The sequence below is a fragment of the Zingiber officinale genome, chromosome 11A, assembly GCF_018446385.1.
Source record: "Zingiber officinale cultivar Zhangliang chromosome 11A, Zo_v1.1, whole genome shotgun sequence".
NCBI classification, from domain to species: Eukaryota; Viridiplantae; Streptophyta; class Magnoliopsida; order Zingiberales; family Zingiberaceae; genus Zingiber; species Zingiber officinale.
The window spans coordinates 59,783,971-59,795,331 of NC_056006.1; the positions used below are offsets into that span (position 1 = coordinate 59,783,971).

General features: G+C 38.3%; 1 long non-coding RNA gene across 3 annotated transcripts; it reads left to right on the forward strand.

The window, feature by feature from the left end:
• Positions 1 to 3,314: 3,314 nt before the first annotated feature.
• On the forward strand, positions 3,315 to 6,234 carry LOC122032175. 3 transcript variants are annotated; one of them, XR_006125980.1, is made up of 5 exons: positions 3,315 to 3,593; positions 3,663 to 4,267; positions 4,648 to 4,754; positions 5,655 to 5,785; positions 5,866 to 6,234. It is a non-coding gene; the product is annotated as an uncharacterized LOC122032175 (long non-coding RNA). The 3 variants fall into 3 exon arrangements; XR_006125981.1 differs by having other exon boundaries at positions 4,652 to 4,754; XR_006125979.1 differs by having other exon boundaries at positions 3,663 to 4,754.
• The last annotated feature ends 5,127 nt before the right edge of the window (positions 6,235 to 11,361 follow it).

Below are 11,361 nucleotides of genomic sequence, written 5' to 3' on the forward strand. Positions count from 1 at the left end.
AATTCCTCCTTAAGTATACTACAACAGGACACTAATTCTTGCTACTATAGAATTTAAAAGCAAGGAAAACAAAAACGCATGCTTCTGAAACTTCAACAAAATAGAACCCTAACCAAAAAGGGAACAACATGGCAAGGCTACACGGAAAACCCATAATCGTGGCAAGAAACCAAACCAATCGAAAACCAATCGAAGGGAACTTCAAAGCTCACGGAACTACTCCTACTACAGGTGAGAAGCAACTCACTCCTTGTATCCTTGAACTCACAGCCGAAAAGGGAGATCTAGGGTTTCGGATAGATGAGAATCCTGGCGGCTTCTTTGCGTTTCCGAGCTCCTCTCGTCGAGGTGGTCACGCGCGGATGAAGACCGGTCGGAAAACGATGCTCGTCGGCCGCCGGAGATGTGCCCTAAGTCGTCTTCGTTTCCACCCGAGAGAGAGCCGTCGCGCGGCGTCGTGAGGGTGAGAGAAGAAAGGGAATTTCGGGAGAAATTTTAGGTTTAGGGAAAAGGATTTAAAACTTATACTCAAGTTATTTTCGTTTCCAACTATAGCTTAAATGGATTTTTCTCCTTCTTTAATAACAAACGATCGCTAGCACACTTGGTCAGCCCGACTTTAACCAAGTCTGAGATCTTGGCTTCGATTCCTCAGCCGCGCACTTTTATTTCCAATTTATTTTACTATTCCTAACTACTACTTAAATATATATCGCTCCATATATGATTAACAAATCGAGCGCAGCTCGGTTGGTTGGGCCGATTTTGCTTGGGTCCGGGGTGCTGGGTTCGAAACCCAGCTTCTACAACCCTTTTTTTTTTATTTTAGTTTATTTTTAAAACTTATTCTCCTTGGTAAAAATATCAAATGAACTCCAAAAATTGCATAAAAATATTCTAAAAATTTCTAAAAATCTCTAGAATTTTTCTATAGCATTTCTAAATATTTTTGAATTATTTTTGGGACTCAAAATGAGGAAATTTGGGTCGTTACAACATGTATGCTTGTGATTTATATTTTTCATGATATGCTAAGTGGATAGAAATATCCATGCTTTGATGATATGCTATGTGCTTAAAATATGCATGCTTTCATGATATGCTATGTGGATAGAAATATGCATGCTTTGATGATATGCTATGTGCTTAAAATATGCATGCTTTCATGATATGCTAGGTGGATAGAAATATGCATGCTTGGATGATATGCTATGTGCTTAAATTATGCATGCTTTCTTGATATGCTATGTGGATAGAAATATGCATGCTTTGATGATATGCTATGTGCCTAAAATATGCATGCTCTCATGATATGCTATGTGGTGAAAATATGCATGCTTTTATGACATGATGTATGCCTAAGTGATGCATACTTTTTATGACATGATGTATGCCTAAGTGATGCATACTTTTTATGACATGATGTATGCCTAAGTGATGCATACTATTCATGATATGATGTATGCCTAAGTGATGCATACTTTTATGACATAACGTATGCCTAAGTGATGCATACTTCTATGATATGCTATGTGACTAAAAGATGCATTTTTATACATGCTACTTTACTTTGTAAGGCTTGTACCAAGGGTGGGCTCCTAATCAGCCCCTAGGCCTTTGGCTATGTGATCCGAGCTAGTAAAAACAAAGGATGGGCTAATACGCCCGCCCCTATATGGTCATGTGATCCGGACCTAGTTCCTAGTATGATTCAAGACTTGCTACCTTGGATATACTTAGAGAGTTCATCTGTGTTATCTATGTGTTGGTCAGGGCCCCATTATGTTGATATTATGTTCAAGTATATGTAAGAAGAAATGTTTTAAAGATCATGAGACATACACATGTTTTATACATGTTTTCAAAATCATATATACCTATGATCATGTTGTGATGATGCTATGATTTATGATATGCCATGATTAAATATGATTATGTTATGTTTCTTAAGAGCTTGATATGCCATGCCACCTTATGATGATACTATGATATGCCATGATTAGATAGGATTATGTTAAGTTTCATGCTATAAGAGCTTGATATATGCCATGCCACCTTATGATGATACTATGATATGCCATGATTAGATATGATTATGTTATGTTATGTTTCATGCTTTGCTTTAAGAGATGATATGCCATGACTAGTTATGATTTTGTTATGCTTAAAGAGTATGATATGTTATGCCATGACTAGTTGAGATCATGTTATGTTGAGACATTCTTTGATCATGTGATGATTTTCGGTTTTAGTGAGTAGGAAAGGAACTTACTGAGCCATGAGTGCTCATAGCTTACTTTCGTTGTACCACAGATAAAGGAAAAAGCTAGATGAGCTAAAGGAGCAGCAAGAGAGGCAAGGAGATGTGTGTGGCAGTGGCTAGGCAGCCAAATAAGAACATGCTTTAAAAACTTTTAAAGAACTATGCTTTGGTATCATGAATTGTAGTACCGTATGTGTGACTTGATGTTATGTTTCTACTAATTTTGATATCATGTTATTGATGCCATGATAGTGTAGTTCAGATTTGATGAAAAGAAAAACAAAAGAAAAGTTTTTATTAAACTAAGAAAATTATTTTAAGTCTTCCGCTGTTTTAAAAAGAAAAATTTGTACATGGAGTATCGTAGCCCCGTCCCTTAGGGTTAGTAGGGAGGGCGGACGTTACATATCTGCTCGTCATGCTCAAAGCATACGAGACATCAGGATGAGTACATAGCATGGCGTACATGATAGAGCCTATGGCTGAGGCATAAGGGATCTGATCCATGCGGTCTCTCTCCTCTCTAGAAGAGGGACCTTGAGTCTTCGAAAGACTCACGCCATGTGACATCGGCAGAAATCCCTTCTTGGAGTTCTGCATGGCAAACCGTAGGAGTACCTTGTCAATATATGTACTCTGACTTAGGCCAAGCGACCTATTAGATCTATCTCTATAGATCTGTATGCCTAGAATGCGGGATGCTTCACCTAAGTCCTTCACTACAAGAATTTCTGGATTTAACCACACATAATAGACAACAGTTTTTCAAGAAATTTTTGTCTTTTTTCCATTTAACAACAGTTTTATTGAAAACTATTGTTGTTCACCATAATATTTTTTAAATAACAACAATTTTTCAAAACATTATTGTCTAATGTGTGTCAAAGACAACAGTTTTAAAAAACTATTGTCTTTTAGTGTTGTTTATGTGATAATATACAACAGTTGTATTAAACTATTGTCTATTGAATGTTGTTGAATCCTAAAAACACAACAATTTTTTTAACTTAATGAAAAAAAAACCTAAAACCCACTTCTCAACTTTTTCCACCCGAGCCCTAGGTTTTTCCGTCGCCGAGTCCTCCCTCTCCTCTCTCACGCGACGCTGACACTACCGAGCTCTCCCTTCCTTCGCAAAGCCGTCATCGCCTTGGCTTGAGGACAGATCGACAGCGCCGTTGATCGAGGGAGTGCGTAGGTTCCCTGTGCTCCGATTTCCCTTGGATCGTCGCCGGCGTCTGAGGTATATTCGTGCCCTAATTTTTGTTCTGGTGCCGTGGGATCAAGCTAGAGCCATCTGATCGCCGGCCATCCCTTCGACACTGTCAAGGTTGGTCCCTTCGTTGCTTCCGCTTTATCTATTCTTTTCTTAAATTCTTATTTAGGGTTTCCCCTCCAGTTTTGCTCCTTTTCCCTGTTTCCATTGGATCTATGAGGTGCTGGGTGATTCTTACAAGGAGCCGTCTATTTGATCCTGGATGTTTGTACTATTAACAGGGAAGCATTCAAATTGTTTGATTGGACGTGTTTATGCCCTTTTTGCTTGATGATCTGAACTAATTGACTGATTTGAGCAACAGATGAGGCTGTTGACTAGTTAGGATGAAGGCCATCATCATTTCTGGCCTGAGTGGAGCAATGTGTTTGCCTTTGATAAACTTTGTACAATCTTTGCTCCAGGAATATGCGTGACTTGACAGTGTATTTTTTTATAAAGTTGTCGAAGTCATATGGATATTCTGTTTCTTTGATTTTGTTGTTTGCATATGTAAGGAAATAGTTTCCTTCAACATGTGGAGCATCGTAAAGATTGAGCTGTGTAGCAAAATTATTGAAGAAGATAGACACTCTTAACATTATCGTTGTGTTTGAAAAACTTGCAGCATCATCTTGTGCGGTAGAAACCTGTGCAACTAAGTGCACCAGATCCCATGTGATTTAAACATGGGGAATAGTTCTTTGACAGAAAGTGACACTGAACGCTCAATCATTGGGAATTAATAGGTTGTGTGAGTTCTTATATGTTTCCCGTTTCACATTAGTTTCATTCTATTAATGAAGGACCAACCATTTTCTGAAATTGATGGAAGTGGAATTTTAGTTCAAAAAAATCTATTCATGTTTTTGAGATGAGTTTGCCTTAAGTTATAGTAAAGCATCTAATTGGTGCTCTGTAATTTTCAATAATAACTGAAGAGCTTAGAAGACATTCATACATAGAATGAATTACATGAGGTCTATTTATAATATCCATTACAATAATTTTTCTGTATGAGGTTGTTCAAAATCATGCATTGGAAAGAGGTATACTACAATAATTTTTCTATGAGTTAGTTGCACTCTTTTGTTATGGTGCCCTAAGAGCTCCCACCTCCCTGCACCAGCCAGTGGGGACGCCACTTAAGACCGAGCAATCAAAGTCAACCCCTGGCCACCGTGCCACTGCTAGGGACCTTTGGACGTCATCGCATTGTCAAAGAAGAAGAGTTAGGTAATGAATTTCCTTACTCTTATACTATTGACCTATTCTCTCAGATTTAGAGATGTAATCTATGTGTGCTATTTACAATTATACTGAATATGACTTGTGCTATTTACAATTATACTGAATATGCAATTTCCTGTATAATGTTTCAAGTAAATTTGGTTTGGATCATGTTTTCAACCTAACGATGTATAAATATGTTTGAAGAAACATAAGATATACAACAATATGAATGAATCTGTCTGTTGGTCTGTATATTTAGTATTATATATTAATTTAGATGCATGAACCTTTTGTTTCTGAATGTTTTTATCATCTTCTCTTACTATTTCTTTACTCTATTGAGTGATGAATCGATATATTCTAGCTTCATATGTTTACATATTTTCATGGTTCCTACATATTTCTTTTTCTTGTTCTTAAATTCCTGTCGGTGTTGTTTTTCATACTTTTATTTCTTAATTTGTATTTTTCTACTGATCAATGTTTACTGTGGACGATGGCCCTATAACAAGAATCCTTTTAAATTTGTTACATCTCAGCTTAATATTTTTTGTTTGTGCTGAAATCCATGCTTTGTTGACAAATCGTGCAACTTCCTTGTCTGTGGTATTGATTGACGTTTATTGTGTCAATTGAGATAGTTTGAGTTACTTCTTGATGCTGAAATTATAGCCTCTGTTGAGATTTTGAGATTGCACCTATATCTGTTGCATCTATTCTCAATCACCACGAATTCATAGTTTCATTTGTTGCTTGGTGTTCAATTATTATAATTTATTAACACATTATTATCTTTCGTTAACTATATAATAAGTTATCTTTTTCATTATTCAATTTCCTTTTCTCTATTGTTATATGATTCATTGTGACCAGGAACCTGTTCTGTCATTTGTGCATTCACAGGGTCATTTGGAGGATTGTCTAATTTCTAAAACCGGTCGAGATGGTGAAGTTCACAGCTGAAGAACTCCATCGCATCATGGACATGAAGCATAACATCCGCAACATGTCTGTCATTGCACATGTCGATCATGGTTAGTAATTCCCTAGCTCATACTTTCTTGATACCATGTGAAGTAACAAATACATCAAGTGTTCTTTCTTATATTTGCAGGTAAATCAACCCTCACTGATTCTCTTGTTGCTGCTGCCGGAATCATCGCACAAGAAGTTGCTGGAGATGTTAGGATGACTGATACTCACCAAGACGAGGCTGAACGTGGTATTACAATCAAATCCACTGGGATTTCCTTGTACTATGAAATGACAGAGGAATCCCTAAAAAACTACAAGGGCGAAAGGAGTGGAAATGAATATCTAATCAACCTCATAGATTCACCTGGGCACGTTGACTTTACTTATTTGGAAGAAAAGTCACTCAAATTGACAATTCTTATTTGGAAGCTTACACTCAAATTGACAACAAGTTAAAATATGTACTTGTATGTTTTACACTACCAATCCCATTACTTGTGTTTGCATATCACCTTTGTTTTAATAGTGTTATCATTTTATTGTTTGCTTATGAATTTTGTTGGTTGCTTATGAAATTTCTTCAGAATGTTATAGATATTATTTTTGAATGTTAAAAAATTATATATTAAATTTTATTTTGAATGATTTATAATATTAGAAAATTGTGTATTAATTTTTTTTATTTTTTATCTAAAAAATTCAACAGTTTTTTACCGTTGTCGTAGATAGTTTAAAACTGTTGTTGAATACTCTGTTATTAAAGGTAGACGCTCAAAGACAACGGTGAAAAACTGTTGTCTTTGAAGGAAAAGACAACAGTTTTTCACCGTTGTAAAAATGTTGTCTTTGCCATTAAAGACAACGGTTAAAAACTGTTGTCTTTGGGCACCCCTTTTAACAACACGACGTTTAACAACAGCTCTAAAGGGGCTACGACAACGGTGAAAAACCGTTATTGTTTGGCATTTTTCTTGTAGTGCTTCATTGAGAAACAAGTCCCTAGCCAAGTATTGATAGAATGTAGAAAAGGAATGTCTTTCCTAATGAGCAATATGTCATCCACATACAATATGAGGAAGACAACTATGTCCCCTACAACCTTCTTGTAGACACAAGGTTCATCTGTTAGTTAGAGCCCTAGAGCCAATCATTTGATGATTGTATGGACTCATTGTATCATATTCTTGTATATTAATAAAGGCATTTGTTTGGTTATTATACTTATTTGTATTAGTGCCAAATAGACTAAGTATAATAGCGTCCTTGAGTAGAAGGTTCATACCTATATCAATCGATTATTTGAATCGATAGTGAGATGATATAGGGAACACTACTCTAAATCATTCCTAGTCGAGTATTAACATTCAGGGACAATGTTAATGCAATAAGACTAGCATGTAGGTCAGCTCGATGACTTGATCTCACAAGTCATGGATATAGAGATATCAAGCTGACACATGGGTATACATTGGAGAATGTATACTGAATGACCCACCATGAGAAAGTATCATGGATCGTTATATGAGTGTCATATACTTTCTCATGTGGCTATTAGTATGACTATTAGTCCTTAGACCTGAAGTCACCATGGATCCCTACATAAGGAGTTATGTACTTTGGTTTCGTCAAACGTCACCCGTAACAGGGTGGTATATAACGAATTATGCAGAGGGATGTGAGTGATGTAGATGGGATCTATCCCTCCCATATGACGGGAGCGACATCGGTATTCTTGATAGAGTGAGACCACTAAGTGCATGGCCATGCCCAAATGAGTCAACATTAGATGTTGAGCTCATTTGATCGAGTGAGTCTACTTGGAGTTCAAGATTTAGATTGATTAGAGGATGACACGGTCTATGCCTCATATTGATCAATCTAGATGTCTAGGATAGAAGGACAATATCACATATTGTGAGGAGTCACAATTAGTAGTCACAAGGTGATGTTGGATCTCAACATTCTTGTAACTCGGGTAGTAATGATGTGTTGCTAGATACCACTCATTACTTATGCTCCTAAATGAGTTTAGGGGCATTGCCAACGTTACAAGAACCTATAGGGTCACACACTTAGGACATTTAGATGGAGATTTGGTTCATATGATGAACCAAGAGGATTAGATTCATTTGATGAATCAAATTGGATTAAGAGTAATCCAAATTGGGCTAATTGAGTTAGACTCAAGTTGATTCATGTATTTAATGAGTCTAATTTAGATTATGACTCATTAGATTAATTTAATTTAATCAATTAGATTCATTATATTAAGTTGGCTTGAATCAAATGGTTAGATTAGATCAACCATGAGAGAGATTGAGTCAAGTTTGACTTGACTAGAGAGGAAGAGGAAGAGTCAAGTTTGACTTGACTCTTTGCCACATCATGAGTGAGGTGGCAAGATGTGGACCAATAGTGTTGTTCCACATCATCTTGCTTTGCCACCTCATGGAGGTTACAAGCCTCCATTGCATTTAATGTGGCTGGCCACATTAAATGAGTGTAGGTTACTCATTTGCCACATCATTAGTGAGGTGGCAAGAGGTGGACCAATGGTAATGGTCCACATCTTCATGGTGTGCCACCTCATGGGAGTTACAAGACACCTCTTAATAGCCTCCACTTAATTGTAATTAAGTGGAAATGGGGGTTACACAACAAAGTGTGGACGGCCATTTTTGATTGAATGAGAAATTCAATTTGCTCATTCAAGTGATTACTCCTTCTTTTTCCTCAAGCTCTCCCTCTCCCTCTCCTCCTTGCTTGGCCGAACCTTACCAAGGTGCTAGCACACCTTTGTGTGAGGTTTTCTCCACCTACGTGTTCGTATGGATACTTCTAGAGGACCGACGCTTGACGGTCTAGAGATCCGGCAATTCCTTGGACGAGCGGGAACGCGAAAGGGCTCGCTTCGAAGGTATAACTCTCATCTAGTGTAGATCTAAAGTTTTGAAACTCGTACTCGTAATTTTTCGTTCGGTTTTCCTTGCACGGATCTACGGCTATGGGTGATTCGGGGTTTCCGCGACGCGAAAAGCGGTTTTCGCGGCCCGAAAAACCCAACATCATCTTCATTCTTGATGAAACCAAACTGTTTGATTGCATCATCGAATCGAAGATTTCAGCTCCAAGAAGCTTGCTTTAGTCCATAAATGGACCTATGCAGCTTGCATACTCTGCTAGTATGCTGTGGATCTACAAAACCCTCAGGTTGTGTCATGTACACATCCTCGAGTAGGTTTCCATTCAGAAATGTGGTTTTGACATCCATCTGCCATATCTCATAGTCATGGTATGCTGCAATAGCAAGTATGATCCGAATGGACTTAAACATCGCTACTGGAGAAAATGTTTCATCATAGTCAATACCATGAATTTGCTTGAAACCTTTAGCTACCAAGCGACCCTTATAGATAAGTCCATCCATGTCAGTCTTTCTCTTAAAGACCCACTTACACCCAATGGGTTTTACCCCTTCAGGTGAATCAACCAAAATCCATACTTAGTCAGTGTACATGGATTCCATCTCGGATCTCATGGCTTCTAGCCATTTCTCGGAATCTGGTCTCATCACAGCTTCTTGATAGGAGGTGGGCTCATCCTCTATGAGCACAACGTCATCATGGTCAGACAAGAGAAATGAGTATCTCTCAGGCTGATGACGTACCCTATCAGACCTGCGAAGAGGTATGTCTACTTGAACTGGTTGTTGTTCCTCAACTCCTTATGGAACAACATCATCCACAACACTTTGTGGTTCCAGTTCACCTTCCATCAAGGCTTCAGTGTTATTGTTTGCATCTTGAACTTTTTCAAGATCGAACCTACTCCCACTAGTCTTTCTAGAAACAAAATCCCTTTCTAGAAAAACCCCAGTCTTAGCCACAACTATCTTGTGTTGACTGGGAATGTAGAAGTAATATCCCTTCGTTTCGTTGGGATATCCAATAAAATAACACTTGTTGGATTTAGGTCCAAGTTCGTCCGAGACTTGACATCTAGCGTAAGCCTCACAACCCCAAATCCTCATAAAAGACACCTGGGCATCTCTCCCAGTCCATATCCTATATGGTGTCTTTATTACAGCCTTGGATGGAACTCGGTTGAGTATAAAGGCTGCCGTGTCTAAATAAATAGCCCCAAAGGAATGTAGGAAGATCTGTGTGACTCATCATAGACCGTACCATATCTAATAGGGTATGATTCCTTCTTTCAGATACACCATTCCACTGTGGTGTTCCAGGAGGAGTGAGTTGGGATAGAATCTCACACTCTGCTAGATAGTCACGAAACTCATGGCTAAGGTATTCCCCACCTCAATCTGATCGAAGTATCTTAATACTCTTGCCAAGCTGATTTTATACTTCATTCTTGAAGTCTTTGAACTTCTCAAAGGATTCAGACTTATGTGTCATCAAGTACACATAACCATATCTACTGAAATCATCAGTAAATGTAATGAAGTACCTATAACCACCTCTAGCAGTGACATTGAAAGGACCACATACATCGCTATGTATAAGACCTAACAAGTCAGTCGCTCTCTCACTATGTCCACTAAAGGGAGTCTTGGTCATCTTGCCTAGTAGGCATGACTCGCATGTCTCATATGATTCAAAATCAAATGAGTCTAGCAAACCATCTTTATGGAGCTGGGATAAGCGTTTGTCATTTATATGACCTAAGCGACAGTGCCAGAGATAGAAATGACTTGAACCACTTAGTACTTATGTTATAGATAGGGCTCTCAAGGTCTAGAATATAGAGTCCGTTCATCAGAGGTGCACTACAATAGAACATGTCATTTAAATAAACTGAACAACATTTGTTCTTTATTATAAATGAAAAACCTTTCTTGTCTAAACAAGAAACTGAAATTATGTTCTTAGTTAAAGCAGACACATAACAACAATCATCCAACTCTAGTACAAGCCCAGAGGGCAGAGATAAAAAATAAGTCCTTACAGCAACAGCATCAACCCGTGCTCCATTGCCTACTCGTAGGTCCACCTCACCCTTTGTCAATGCCCTGCTATTTCTCAACGCCTGCACATTAGTACAAATGTGAGAAGCACATCCGGTATCTAATACCCATGATGAAGAAATAGATAGATTGACTTCTATAACATATATACCTGAAGTGGAAGTCTCACTTCTCTTCTTCTTAAGATCTTCCTGGTACACCTTGCAGTTCCTCTTCCAGTGCCCGGTCTGACCGTAGTGGAAGCAGGTAGCATCCTTGGCGACCCCTCCTTTAGGCTTCAGTTCCTTGCCTTTGCCCTTGGCTTGGGACTTTCCCTTACCTTTAGGCTTGCCCTTGCCCTTGTGTTTTTGAACCATCAGAATAGAGTTGGGCTTAACATTCTTAAGGTTGAGCTCGGTAATTCGTAACATACTAAGCAGTTCGGGCAGTGGCTTGTCAATTTCGTTCAAGTTGTAGTTCATGACAAATTGACTGTAGCTCTCTGGCAAAGATTGCAAGATCAGGTTAGTGACCAGCTCTTGGCCAAGTGGGAATCCCAACCTCTGTAGATTCTCTATATACCCAATCATCTTGAGCACATATGAACCTACGGGAGCCCCATCTAACATCTTGCACTGAAATAGTGCCCTTAAGATCTCAAATCTCTCGTGT